Raw genomic sequence first — 10,603 nt, forward strand, 5'->3', positions numbered from 1 at the left:
ATTTATGGTGATTATGAACAGAATTCTCAACTGAAACTTCCACATTTAGCCAACACAGGTGTAATAATTTACACTAAAATGATACACATGTAGCAGATCTTTTTTCTCTAGTGCAGATTCATGATGCTCAATTACTTATTCAGGAAGGTGTCAACACACATTCCTTGCAGGACATCACAGAAAAGGTATATTGTGAAGGGAGCATTTCAAAAGATAGACAAAATAGCAAGAATAAACAACAATATGGCAGCTACCTTCACATTCTTTGGCATTTAAATTTGAGCATTTCTGCTCAGCATTATGTTCCAGTTTCAGTTGTGAAATAAGGTTTTCTTCCCCAATGTAATTTAACATTCTTTGGTGTACTCTATTCTATTCTTAATTTGGCTGTGTTTAAATAGGAAATTAGGAGACTCTCTTAAATGTGTAGATTCTACTTTTTTTCACCACTGGGATTATCTGGAATAGTCTCTGTGTGAAAAAAAAAACATATGGGAGAGTAAAACTGATCTAATCAAATTTTCCTACTTCTTCCTCTTTTCCTACTTTGTAAAAAAAAACTTCCCAGTTAGAACAGGATTTCTCTCACCTGGTCATAGCACTTTCTATCACCAGTGGACACCCCAGAATTATTCAGGTTGCTTATATTGTATTTTTCATGTCAGGATTGTGCACTGTTGCGGATAGGAAAATGTCAGTGATAATTATATAAGAGTTATGATCAATAACATTGAAAATTGGGTAGAATAGACAGAATTTTCTGCTTGAAAAGATTCATCTGTGTTGTAAGGAGATATTAGTATAACCTATATTCAAAATATAGGTCCCTAAAAGAATTTCAGGAGGTCCAAACAAGACTGAGTGGCTAAGGTGGAAGGTGGAACTCACAGGTTTAATACTAAATGATAAACAGAGATGGAATAATAAAAACAAAGAAAAAGTTCACTATTTTCAACACAGAATGATATCTAGGAGCTGTAACATCATGCTAGGAAAATGTTAGTTTGGTGATCACTAGTGGTCAGGAAGCAAATCAAATATGAAAAATATTAGGAAAGATGATAAATGCAGACAATATCATTGGGACACCATAAATCCTTAGTGTGCCCACAGTTTGAATATGATGTGCAGTATTGGTTACCTGATCTCATAGAGAAACAGAAAGATTCACAAAACATCAGTAAAGATGGTCAAAGATGAGACCAGATTCTATACAAAGAGCAATTGCTTAGACTAAAGCTCTCAGCTTGGGAATGAGACAGCTGAAGTAAAATATTCTGCTGGGAGTTTATAATATCCAGGATGAAAAGGAGTTAAAAGGGATTTTTGTTAACAGTGTTTTTATATTTAAGGTTCCAAACAAATACAAGGAAAAGTAAATAATATAAAATCTCCACTGTATTTTGTTATTTTATTTATCAAACAATATAATTGCTAGCACTCCCCTTTTTTATATACTCAAACAATATCTATTACTTCCAAAACTATTTCATCTTTTTCTTCTTTTAAAACTCACATCTTGTCATGATGCTCCTTGGGTTTTTTTTTTCTAAATTCCATTCTTTTCATAAAGCATATTTTATTCTTACATGAAAAACAGATTTGCTTATTATCTTGATGACTTTTATACTTAAGATAAAAGCAAGAACAAACAGGATTTTTTTGTGCAGACGTTTCTGCCTCTCAAAAGGTCATCTGCCTCATTTACATAAAAACCTGCAGATATTTCAGAATTTGCAGAAAGCAAGTTCACAAGAGTTACAAAAATATACATATTTGCAGTAGACAACATGGAAGAGAGAAGACTACCGAACACCTTAGTTTCTTTTTCCCTAAGCAAACTGACTGTATTTTCTTACCCTTTACTGCTATCTGACAAATGTTTACTGTTGAAAAAAGGAAAAAAAAAGTTAATGTGTCATGTTATTCTGTGCCTAGTGCTGTTCTCTGAATACATTCTTAGATTTCCAGCACAGAAATCTTCAATACCTTTGTATTAGTAAGGTCAGACATTTGTAAAATCCTGTATTTAAAAAAAGGGAAAGAAAAAAAATCCTTGACTATGTATAGTTCATATCCACTGTAGGTTTTAAAACAGAAAACTGACTTCTATTCACAACTACTGATCTGTAGCTGCAGTTATAGATATATTTTTGGCTAATATTTGACAGAAGCTACTTCAGATGGCTCTTTCAATTCTGTTTTTTCATCTCTGTCTCCCTATACCTTCTGTTTGAAGATAAGGCACCTGAGTGGCTTAGGGGTCAGGGTAAGCTCATCCAAAAGGTCATGATATAATAAATACATCTTGACCTACTCCTACACAGACGTAAATCTATTGCTGTAGAAAAGCAACTGCTGGGACAAGGAGTCACTCTTCTCATAAAGCTCCACCAAGAGCAGCTCCATGACAGCTCCCCGTGATAACAGGAGCATCCTCCAAGGGTCAAAAGATTTGCTCTCTGATTTTATTATGGCATTTATCATTCACAAGCTTTGAGCCACCTGATACAAAAGAATATAGATTAATTATCTTGAAATGTTTTGCAGGACTGGAAAGTTCTAAAAGTTAAAACAAGTATGGAACAGGTTTTATTTGTTTTGGAAGGCTTGTGGTTCCCATATTAGGGAGTGAAGAGCAACAGTGTTTCTTGAAGGCTAAGGATAACCATTATTATTTCAGCACAAAATAATTCTTTGTAGCAGCTTCCCCAAGCAATTTTAAAATGTGCATGTACCATAAAAATATGGATGGCTTAATCAAATGTTTTTCAAAATTTCTCCTTTTGAGAACACAAATACCTATTTAGTTTAGAAAGCCATCAACTGCTGTGGTGATTAAGTCTTAAAACAAATAGAAGTTATTTCCACTTAAAAAAAAATGAGTCCCAAGTCTCTTTTTTATTGTTACTTTTATTTTAAAACTTTTAGTAACTACTAGCAATCTTCAGATATACAGAATTGTTTGGAAGCCTAGCTACTTAAATATTAACCTGATTGCTATCCAGCAGTCCTAAAATGAGTGAGCTTTTACATTCTGATGCTCCACCTCCATTTACTCACTCAAAAGTTAATGCAGCTTTTTGCTCTGTAGAGGCTAAAGATACTGGATAGAACTCAACAGGGAAATAAAGAGAATTTTCTCTCTAAGACATCCAAACTTCACACTGCTCCCATCTTCTTCCTCAGAATGAACTGATTCAGTGTCAAGTGAAAAGATCCTAATGTGTCATTTATGACTGATAGTTTGCCTCACCAAGAGGGCCTATATCAACTTATAGTTAGGAAGAAAGATGAATTTGCTGCTTCAATCCTCTAACATAATAAATACTGATTAAAACAAACCATAAAACCCCCAAACAATCTGTGTTCCTTGCTGTGTAGTCAAAAGTTTAATGTTTTTAGAAAAACAACATCTTTCTATCTGCTATATTAGGTATGAAAAACCAGAGATATCTCTACTGAAAGAATTTAGGAAAATAAGGAAGTTTTGAAAGTCTAGTGCATAATGAAGTAGTAAATGGGACCCTTACACAAGAAAGGAATTGTGAGAAAGTGTGATTTACTTAGCTTTCTGTTGTCTTCTGTTTCTTAATCTGGTAGAAATTGAGACTTTCTAGTAAAAATAAATTAATATACATGCAATTTATGAAAAGTATAAGAGTACATGGCAATGCAAGCCTTGCTTTTCTGTGACAAGTTGAGGCTTTTGGTCATGATTCATAATCCTTGACAGTGCTACTATTCATTGACTGCATAACAAACATTAGTGATAGTGAAATGGTTTGGCAAAAACCAAGGGGTTACTGTAATATGTGGTTATTAGTTATCTGGGAAGGGCATTTAGGGCATGAAAATTGGGGGAATTTTTATTCATATAAAAGATTCAGAGTCTGAGAGCACCCTACTGAGAGATTACAGAGCAGAGCATCCACGGCCTGAAAGTACAAAGTCTTACAAATGAAAAAATACAAACATGCTATCCAATTTCTGCAGTGAAACAGGATGCTGACTGCATGACAGGAAGGAAACCAGACTAGATTTCCATGGCTGGCAATACATTAAAAACAAGCAACTGGCACACCAGCAGTTCAGTTGATAATAAAATCACAGAAAAATTGGTTGGAAGGCAATCCAATCTGATCCACCCCCCTTCACAGTTAAATTGTTACTTAAACTAGATCAGCTCAGCTGAATCCTGAATATCTATATCCTGTTACCTCTCAATAGTGCTGTGCATTTTTTGACATGATATTACAGAAAAAGAGTATTAGCTGCCTCTCATCTGTATATGACAGAACACAGAACAGCCAAGAGTTTCAGGCTGAATATTTGCTTAAAGGCCATTGCTTCTGAGAAACTCCATTTCATTCAAACCTTGAGAAATTATTCTTGGCCTTGGCTGAGATTGACTAAATTATTTGAAAAATTAAAATCCCAAACATCAGACACATAGAACAGTAATATTTGTGGGGTTCATAAGGAATATTTATAATCACACTACTGAACTGGAATAATCGCAGTATGGCTTGAATGTTCTGTCATAGTGTACTTATCTGGAGAGGTTAATTACTAAATTTCTAGATCAGAAAACTCCATATGTTTGGTGTAAAGTACTAAGTCAGCAAGATAGGTGAACATCAATAAGATTGGCTAATTTTGACCCACAGAATTTTTGACACCAAAGTCAAGGGCATTTTCAAAAATTCAAAACTAGTCTATTTACTACAGTGGAGGGTTATTAATAAAGGTGTATAAAATATTTCTAACAATCAGCAAACATATTTAAAAAATAAAGGGATGAGCCACATTATTCTCTCATTTCATGAAATAACTCAGATTAATATTGCATGCTTTTAAAAAAATAAGTTTTATTTGTTAAACTATAATTCATTTTAAAATTTAATCTTAAATTAATTGGAATTAACATTTTAAATTTTATCATTTATCTCAGAAATACCAAAAATTTCAAGCAATTTAAAACAGAATTATTCAAAACTATCACTAAGCAACATTTTTGCTAGGTGAAAATCTGCCTCTGTTTTTGTTGCAAGATTTTTGCCTTGAAACAGAAGTATGGTGGAAAATATAATGAGATTACTGGAACCCATTCAATAGTTATTTTCTGCCCAGCATAAATTGCTTGGGTTCTTAACTTTACAGTCTATTGTTAGGAGTAGAAAACATGACCAAAGCTACATAAGAGAAGTGGCAGTGGCATATTCTAGAGAAAGCACAGCCAGGCACGTTGCAGCAGGCAAAGCTTTCACTCATTTCAGTGATTCCTGTTGCACACGTGTCCAGCTTGGATTGGGAGTAGCCTGTCTCTCTGCCAGGGCAGCATCAGAAGTCCTCAGTAATAATGTGGGAAAAAAATCTCATTCATAGATACAGAACCCTGCTGTAATTTCAGGATTTATTTCTTGCAAGAAGAATGATGGACAGTTATTTTACACAGTGTATTCTCACAGCATTGGCATCTTGTCTAAAAATATTATAACTCTGAGCCTTCAGGAATGTCTAGGTTTTAAATACAATTAAACGTGAAGGAGAAGAGCTAAAGCAACGTTCTAATGGTGCAATGTTATAATGAAGCAAGAGGTAATGCTTGACAGAATTGGTAAGCTTTCTTACATGCTCCTTTGGTTTTTATTTCAGACTTGTAATGTTCCAGTTTCTTCCAGAAAAGCCCCATATACTGGGATGATCTCAAGAAATTAAAGGTGTTTTAATTAAGGCCTGTGCAGGGGGTCTGAAGATTCATGGGGTTTAAGTCCTTTATCCATCCTCTTCATTATACCTCCAGGATGCAGCTCAGCTCCTGGACTTTGGTGTTTGTAGAGCAGCTTTTTGTGTTAGCCTCTCCCGTTTCCATGGAAATCATCTGAAGCATTTTTGTCGGTTTTCATCTGTTCTTAAACCTTCCACTCTGTTTTCATGCTATAAACACAATACTACTTTCTTTCAAAATACAGACTTTCTGCTACCAAAGGTCTTGCATCTTTGATGTCTATATATTGTCAGCCAGTGTCTATGTACTTTTAGTTTCCCTATATCAGTATGAATGATCTCTTCCTAAATCTAGCTTGTTCATTGAATCCCAAGATTAAATAGCATTTGTTTTACTGTAAGAATCAACATTTCGTATGTTTAACATAATAAAGACATAGCAAAGCTACTATTTTAGCTTGGGTTAAAATTTTGATGCTAATCACTGTATCTGAAATAAGGAGTGTGATGTATAACTACATACAAAATAAGTAGTCATTTTAAGTGAAATACTAGGTAATGAAATAAACAGCAAATTTTCCTCCTAACTTTAGAGACTTACTTTGATTTGCACACACAAAATAGGACTCGACTGTGTGCTTGGGTGCTGATAGCATCTGGAAAGGGGATGAGCACTGCACATTCATGAACAAGGTAGTAAGAGACTTTGGGTTCCTAGGGAAAGACTCCAGAAGCAGATAAGCATGGATGTAAGCCTGTGCCACCACATGGAATAAAAAACTACTGTGTCAAATAAAATACAAATATTTAGCCATACTCCTCAAATGAGGCAAAATCAAAAGTTTCTCTTTGTTTTAGCATAAGATAACCAGTACTGCTTAACCTATTACTCCCATGCTACCTGATTGAGATAAAGATGTTGTTTTGCTTTCACCTTTTAAAATCTCAGTAATGAGTAGGAAAATGGTCACATAAAGAAGGCAACTTTTCTATACAACATACTAGTGAGTCCTTAAATGGAAATGCTTTGTCTTGATTCTGCAATTTAGACATTTCTGGGCTGATTGTAAAGATTACAAAATTTACATTAGAAATAAGGTAAAATAATTACAGAACTAGAAAATATGGCCTACATGGAAAGATTGAAAGAGGAAATATTTTCCAAAGATAAAAAACATAGCTGATGGAGGAAAGAGTGGGAGGGAAGTGTCTTAAATTATAATGAAAGAGACCTGGTTGAAAGAGAAAACTTAAATAATTCCCACAAGTGAATCTACTAAGATATTGAAGAGAATTTTTCTGGTGAGACTGTGCAGTCACCATTTATGGACTCTCAATCTTTGGAGACTTTTAAGAAGAGTTCAGACAATTATTAAGTAGAAACTACACAGGCATAATTAATCTTGCCTTCAGGCAAAAGAATGCATCTTTTTCAGATTGTTCTTTAAAGTTAATTTTATGATAGATGTCTACAAAACCATTGATTTCTCTTTCAAATTTCTCTTTTGCGGTATATCTGTTTTGAGCAGAAAGTACTTTTGAAACCCAAATTGCTTTCCTTTGACTGTAAATCTCCTTGTTTTCAAGTCAAGGATTGATCTTTAATTACAGGTACTTCATCTCATAAAACAGTTTCTCTCTATCTATAGTGGGCTATTTCTGCCTGTAAAAATGCACAGTTCAGTCTTTCAGTTCCCAGATTTGCATATTTGTTGTGACTTTACCCCAGGCAACAGCTAAGTACCACTCAGTCACCCCCTTACTTTCCGCCCCCATCCTCAATCTCCCCTGGCAAAGGTAAAACCTGTGGATTGAGATAAGAACAGTTTAATAGTTGAAATAAAGATAATAAAGATACTAATGCAGATAATAAAGATAATGCTGGTAATGATTATGATAATGGTGATGATAATAATATTAAGAAGAATGATGGAAAGGAGAGACAGAGAATTAAACCCAGGGAAAACAGCTCCCTCCACTTTATATCCTGAGCATGATATTCTGGGCTGTGGAATATACCTTTGGCTAGTTTGGGACAGCTCTCCTGGCCGTGCTCCTGCCCAGTTTGTGCACCTCCTTACTGGCAGAGCATGGGGAGCAGAAACATCCTTGTTTTAGGGTAAGCACAACTCAGCAACACCTAAAACATCAGTGTGTTATCAACATTATTATCATACTAAACCCAAAACATGGCACTGTACGAGCTGGCAGGAAGAAAATTAACTCTATACCAGCTGAAACCAGGACAGGGTTAAACTTCTTTAATCTGGTGTAAGAAATCCTGGCAGAACAACTTTGTGCTCCACTCCCAATAAACATAGGTATTTTCTGAGACTGAAAAATTAATTCATGTCCCCAGTGAAGCTGTGTTAGTATAGAGTGTGCAAATGGTGCCAAGTAGCTTCCTGTGTCTCCTTTGCAGGTGTTTCCTGTGTCTTTTCTGCAGTACCTTCCCAAGGTTACAGCTATTTCAGTCATCCTTCTTTTGTCATACTGCGGGTCTGTCATCATTCATCACTAAATTATCTTGTAGCTCACTCTCTCTCTTCATCCAGCTGAAATTTTTGTGCCACCTCTGGATAGCAACTAGTCCATCAAAAAACCTGAAGCAGTTGAAATTCTGTCATCTGTCTAGATTGTTCAGCAAGTGTTAGACATCATCTAGGGTTGAGCATGTCTTCCTACTATTCATCTGATACTTTTGATCAGACAACTGTGCAGTGATGTACAAGAGGAGGGGAGCTGTTAAGTGTACAGGCCAAAGCATCCTGGAAAGAATGCAGAAACTTCTCAGATATTCAAAGCGCCTCAAACCACAGCGTGGACAATGTGACCATATTGCTTCTGGACACTTTAATCCCATAAATTCTAAGATGAGTGTAGGTTAGTGACGGGACGGATGGGACGGTCGGTGACGGAGACGAGAGATCTCTATAGTCTGATCTTGGGACACATGAGGTTTATTGTAAAAGGCTGCCAGACTCAGCTCTGAGCAGGCCCAAGAGAGCAAGAGAGTAAACGGGTGAGAGAGAGAGAGAGAGTGTGTAAGAGCAAGAGTGGAAGTAAGAGCAGGAGAATAGAATGGAAGTGTCTGAAGTCTTGGTTACAATACAATAAATCATCTTCTGTACTGAATATTCTAATTGTCACTAACCAATCTAATACAAGATACAAATCCTATAGCATTTACATACAGCCTATAAGAGTTCTTATATTACCATAGAGTGTTACATCTTAACTTCTAAAAACTACTCTTTGGACCCCTTCTGCTGAGCTAGTAGGGTCTGCTCTGACCCTTGGACCTGCTTGCAAGCAGAGGGTATTGTTCCATCAAGAGGGGATTACCTTCAGTGGCCATACCATTGTTTTCCAGTTGTTCAGTAACTAAGACTTGGTATTTCAAAAGTGGCTTTCATTTCGATGTTGCCTGTAGTTTTCATATTCCCAAAATCTTTTGTCAGGCAATCATATTTATAAGGCTTTCCTGTTTCATCTTCCCCAACAATGAGTACTGGTTTTCAACATTCTTTTAGAGTAGCAAATGGTCCATAGGCATGAGAAAGAACTTCAAAGATCTGCAGTAAGAGGAAAGGCTTTGCAGTAGTATTTGGAGTCCTCTTGCAGTTACTAGGATGAAATATACTTTAATCTCTGTTTTTATTAAACTGTACAGCTACAGCATCCTGTGTGTCCCACAGATACTACAAAACGTGGTGTTCACGTTGCTGTGAGAAGAGCATAGACCCTGAGTGCTTGTGAGCAATTGGAACACAATTCATATGCTCTGGGACAGTATTTTTCAGTTCACTTTTTTCCTGAATGAAATTCTGTTCAAGCACTACAAGATTTCTCCACAGTGTGAATTGGAGCATGGTAAATGTTGCCCAGAGACATTTGTGGATGGAAGTGTTCAAGGCCAGGCTCGATGGGGCCCTGAGCAATCTGATCTAATGAGTGGCATCCCTGCCCAGGACAGGGGGTTAGAAACAGATTATCTTTAAGGTCTCTTCTAACCCAGCCCATTCTATGGTCCTATGAAATGGAGTTGATTGGAGATTCACTTCAAAAGCACATTTCATCTCCAAACCAAAATGCTACTGTGCATTCACATTTCAAATTCAATCTCCTATTCTGAATCTTAATTAAACCTGCATTTCCAATACATAGCTCTGAAATGTTTTATAGGAAAAAAAAAGGCTTAAAAATTTAATGTATTTTGAATCATCTTATTGCATGTATTAGTTGCAAAGGATCTTTAGAGTGTGAACAATTTATACAAGAAGGTTTTTTTCATAGAAAGAAATTCCTTGGTCTGCTAAATAACTCACTTAAATCATCTCTTTAGGGAATTGATAAAACATAAGATATATTTTGCTTTAAATTACTAATTAACGGATTGACTTTCAGACAGTACGGATACAAAATCTTCAAATTTTACATCAGCCAATACTATCAGAAAAGTTTGTCTTCTCCCATTTCTGAAATGCAACCCCACCTTTATCATGTAAATTGTCAGTCTTTGAATAGTACTTTTTAAAGAGAGGAAAATTTGGAGATATAAGCCCATGTTATAGCAACTTTCAAGGAAACTTAGATATGTGGTATATAAATGACCACCTGGCACTCAGCCAAGACACCTGGGCTAATATTTTAACATTTACAGAAAGTACTTTGGAAGTAAAATGATCACTGATTTTGATTAGCTGATGTATTAAAGACACTTCCAAGAGGTAAAATGCATAGTTTTATTGTTATTTATTTTATATCTTAACCAAAATGAAAGCCCGGGATCACAGATTGGACTCGTGAGGATACACAACAGAGTTAAGGCTTTTTGGGTAATGTTATGGCTAAAAATGGCAAAGGCAGGAAA

The 10,603-nt window shown here is 35.7% G+C and overlaps 1 long non-coding RNA gene across 1 annotated transcript; it reads left to right on the top strand.

Annotated features, from left to right (window-relative positions):
• The first annotated feature begins 5,351 nt into the window (after window positions 1-5,351).
• On the top strand, window positions 5,352-8,698 carry LOC116445097. The gene is made up of 3 exons (XR_004240646.1): window positions 5,352-5,364; window positions 7,167-7,169; window positions 8,609-8,698. It is a non-coding gene; the product is annotated as an uncharacterized LOC116445097 (long non-coding RNA).
• The last annotated feature ends 1,905 nt before the right edge of the window (window positions 8,699-10,603 follow it).

The sequence above is a fragment of the Corvus moneduloides genome, chromosome 6 (genome assembly GCF_009650955.1).
Source record: "Corvus moneduloides isolate bCorMon1 chromosome 6, bCorMon1.pri, whole genome shotgun sequence".
Lineage (NCBI taxonomy): Eukaryota > Metazoa > Chordata > Aves > Passeriformes > Corvidae > Corvus > Corvus moneduloides.